This window comes from Stylophora pistillata, chromosome 1 (genome assembly GCF_964205215.1).
Source record: "Stylophora pistillata chromosome 1, jaStyPist1.2, whole genome shotgun sequence".
In the NCBI taxonomy this organism is placed as follows: domain Eukaryota; kingdom Metazoa; phylum Cnidaria; class Anthozoa; order Scleractinia; family Pocilloporidae; genus Stylophora; species Stylophora pistillata.
The window spans coordinates 13,767,662-13,772,233 of NC_142519.1; the positions used below are offsets into that span (position 1 = coordinate 13,767,662).

The 4,572-nt window shown below is 37.3% G+C and overlaps 1 long non-coding RNA gene across 1 annotated transcript; it reads left to right on the forward strand.

The window, feature by feature from the left end:
- Positions 1–1,539: 1,539 nt before the first annotated feature.
- Positions 1,540–3,929, forward strand: LOC148741319 (uncharacterized). Its single transcript, XR_015996034.1, has 3 exons — positions 1,540–1,607; positions 2,735–2,806; positions 3,687–3,929. It is a non-coding gene; the product is annotated as an uncharacterized LOC148741319 (long non-coding RNA).
- Positions 3,930–4,572: the final 643 nt, after the last annotated feature.

Consider the following 4,572-nt stretch of genomic DNA (forward strand, 5'->3'; position numbering starts at 1 on the left):
AAAACAGTAGCAGCCAAAAAAAAAACAGAAAACAGAAAAAACAAAAAACTTAAGACATATGTGAAATGTTCCTCAGGTCCTAATTTTTCGACGTGACGTGCTAGTTAAGAAAATGCCATTTGTCACTCGAATGCTTTTTTGATAATCATGAATGAGACTCTGAAGATACTAAGGATTTAAGATTCTAGGCGGCATGTTAAATTTACAAAACAAGGACACTTCGGTAAAACTAAGATGGGCAAAGTCATATTTGCCGTTTTTATGCTAGAGACGTTAAAGTCGTCTGAGACGTTAAAGTGGTCTTAAGGCGACTTCAGTAACGTATGGTATAACAACGGTAAATAAGGCAGACGACTTTAACGTCTCAGACGTTAAAGTCGTCTGGTATAAAGACGGGACGTTGTAAACTAGGACGCATTTATGCTCGACTCGTCGTTTGGCTCGGACGGCACACAAACCTATTGCTTTGGCTGTGTCTATTTCATCATCTTCCATCATCTGAAGCTTTCGCTTTCTCGATTCACTTTTCTGTGATACGAACATCTGCATGTCTAAGTCATGCCTTTCTTGGCGAAGGTGAGAAATAGACTTGAAAAGTTGTAACGCCGCCACCATGTTGGGAGAAACCGGATGTTTTAGCTCCCTTTTGATTTTAAGTCTGACGCGTTCGCTTACCATATTTGTAGATTATGGTATATCGGCTCATATACCATAATGGCTAAGCCAATAAAAAGTCTTGAATTGCATTATCCAATGATCCAGTTTTTAATAATTGCAGTTATACAATGTGGTTATGACTAATGATTAAAATGACGCACCCTCTCGGATTAGCGATCTCCTCTAAACATGATTAAAATGATTTGCTCTGATATGTACCATACTTCGATTGGATTCAATTTCAATACTTTTGCAAGAATGTATGTAAAACCCCTGTTATATAAGTAATAGCTTGTGGTTTCACCAACTAGGCCCTTATTAATGGTACGAGTTTTTGGAAAAAAAGAATTTTTTTTCCTATTTTATTTTTTTTTTTATAGAAGTAGCAATGTTAGAATAATCACCATAGAATTATCTTCGTTTTTGGGTCATCGCTTTAGGGTCTTAAGTCATAGCTCTTAGCTTTCGGAGGTCTTCGTTTTCGCTATAAACCGACCATGGGATCAAATTCATCAAATTCATTTACAGTTGCTCATATCATAGAAGAAAAAAAATGTTTGCATCATTCTATATTTATATGGCGAGTAAGTCATCACTAGAAAATACTGGCTACGAAGATTATAACATTTAAAATGCTACTCCGTCGTTGAGTTTTGAGCTCTGACTGAACTGACTGCATAAAAAAAGCCGGGTTTTTTCACACTGCTCCCTAATAGAAAATAGAGTGACTGATTTGCAATCTTGTTTGTGTGGGTTACTTTGGAGTCCTCTTTCATTGTAGCTGTCGACTTATATGATCACTTAGTTGATTGGGAACTACTGGTTGAGCAGCATTGTCATTGTTATTACTAACCTGTCCTCGACATCATTTATCACAGGGGATTACATCGCAATCAGTTAAAAGAGCTACCACCAAACATTTTTGATGACCTGACTCGGCTGGAAAACTTGTGAGTAGCACTCTCTGACGTCTTTGATAATGTAGTTGCAAACAAGATAGGTTAAATCAAGAGCAAGACCAAATCTAAATCCTCCCTTGATTGCAGAATTTAATTCATATAAAATATTCACTCAAGTTTGTTATATAAAAAAGTACTTTTGATTATTATTTAGCTGGGATTTGGCTGAACTTATGTAACAAATCTTTTATTCACCAAGCTTGTACGGTCAACGTGGCTGGATATTGCATTTTTGTGGGCCTCTACTTCGTCTCGATTCATAAAAACGCAAAAAAAAAAAAAATAAATAAATAAATAAATAAGTCGGCCAATATCCATCCATCTTGACTTCACAGTCTGTCAATAATGCATATCTATTGTTACTTGTTCTTCAGTCATTTTTCACTTGTCCAACGTGGGAAAAAGGACTGAAATTAATTTTTCTTAAGGAAGGATTTCTGGGATCAATTTCAAATGATAGCGTTTTTCACGTTCTTTTGTAGCATGTCCTTTTCTAAATTCACTGGAAAAGTAACCAGTGACAATAGACTTATCAGCATTTAAGAAAAAAAACCAATGACTGGGGCAACGCAAAGGTCTCGCCATGTCTTGTTTTGAGAAATGGGAAAAAATTTACCGAAGATTTTGATCTTTTCACAAAGTAGGTGGTTGAGAATTTGATTTAGCTTTAGACCATACATTCTGTCGGTTTACTGGCATCATAAAAGATCCGGACTACCGCAAGAAAACGGAGAAAACGTATCTCCTTCCTTTTTCTAAGGGGGGAGGGAGGGTTAGCGTGATAAACACATTTGATCCCCATAATGATCGAGTTGGCAGATCAGATCAGACTTTAAAGCCAATAGGTCTCCATATTTCGTTTAAAAACTGACAGATGATAATTTTGCATTCAAGCCTGTTAATAAAAAGCAGAAAAATCCTAGAAAGGAGTATTGGAATAGTGAGTACTAGCAAGGAAATCGATCGTACCTCTGCACTCGGCCGCGGGTAATGAATGGATAGACGTATGGGTTTTAGAGTCGATCACAAGTAAGAATAAAGTGGTCCAGTCAGGGAGGAAGAGAATATGAATTGGTCCAGCCCGAATATCTCAATGTTTGCTTTAAACTCAAATTTAGAGCTGTCTCGGAAAACCAACTCCAAGTGTTGCCAAAGGGAATATTTAACAACCTGACCAGCTTAACTAGACTGTAAGTATATATCATCTGATTGATTGATTGATTGATTGATGAACGAGATTGAACCCCTTTTCCAGTTATATGCGAGTTTATTGATAACAAAAGGTAAAGTAGTGATTAGACTCGCACAATTGCTATCTCAACGTGGAACCCGTGAATGTCATAGCAGTACATTGCCAAATCAACCATCGTGCAGCTCAGGCATGGTTTGAAGAGGGTCCATTACGGGCTCATGTGATGAGAAGAAAAGAAATTCTGAGTCACCAGAAACTTTCCAGAACTTCAATCATCAACCCCGAGTTTAATTTCTCAGACGTACTGCCTAAATACCTTTTAAATGCTATGACGGATAATGCAAACAGGCCGTTATGTGTTGAAAACCTTGCATAAGATTTTTAATCCCCGAATATCATGTAACTATTGTTACATTATCTTGGCTGGAGCAATGAGCTCTTTCGGTTTGGTTGAAAATTCCTATTCTTTTATTTCAACGCTAATTTTGTTCAATCTGAGGCAAAGAATCTGCTTAAGATACGATCAACGATGTAATAGAAAATTTCGAAAAGATGGGAATGACGCTTGGACGGGTCTGGACAATCCGGTCACATAACGAACTGAATGGCTTTTAACGAAAATAACTGTTTCAGAAATTACTAAAACCAGAAGGCTACGCTGTTACACTCTCATTTCCTTTCTTAACCTTGGAAGTTGGCACCATACCTGTGCTCTATGCGAGATAGCGGCACAGTTGACTGTGTGATAAATAAATGAAGCACTGAATGCTTAAATTAGAGATGACCAGACTATCTAAATTATAAATTATAGAAATCAACAGCTAAAATTTAAGTCACGGCCTCTTTCATACGGAAATACATTGACTGATTCTCTGTAGGTGCTCCAACAGAGTTGTTTCACCAGAGACATTTACTGATGTAATTACGTAGTGGATTAGAAAATACTGAGTGAGCAGGTTGAAGGAAACGATATAGCAAGTAGTGTGCTTTTCAACTTAGGTGAAATGTTGCCGTCAAGGCAAATATACTTGATGGAAAGCAGCGGAAAAAGTTAATAAACAAATCTCGAGTAAATGTCGATATGGTCGATTTGATAAATTTCAATAAACTTCAATATTCTATGACTTTGTTATTACTGATCTGCAACTGAAATTATTTATCACAGGTGGTTAAAAAAGAACTACCACCAAACATATTTGATGCAGAGATTACAAAGAGCACTCTCTGGTTCTCTCGATGAAAAATCAACGAGATTGGCTATAAAAAGGAACAGGGTCACTGAACTTATGGAAATTATAATTAACAAGTAGATTTCCACATTGTCGTGCGACTGTACAGCCGGATAGATCACATATGACGCCAGTCAAAATGTGTCTAGAAAAAAAAGACACAAAACGAAATTCGCTTCCAGGATTCAGCATCTTCTTTATTTCATCCTCGCGTGTCTCACGAAATTTTTGAAGATGAAAAAACCAAAAAAACAACAACAAACTAATCGGAAGATTACGAGCGTTTGGATCGATCCTGAGTCGCCCAATCCAATTTAAGCCCGCATTCCGCGTAAACAGCTGAGGATTCTAAGTGAGTGTGCTGATCAATTTATGTAGAGATTCGATCGCATGGAAAACCCTCAAAAGAATTGTGTATCTCTCTACCTAGCCTTTTCACTGAAGTTGACCGAAATATACCGTTCTCCGGCAACAAAACCGTCTTGTAGCCTCGATATTTGGGCCTGCAGAATTTTCCTTCTTTTCGAAATCATGG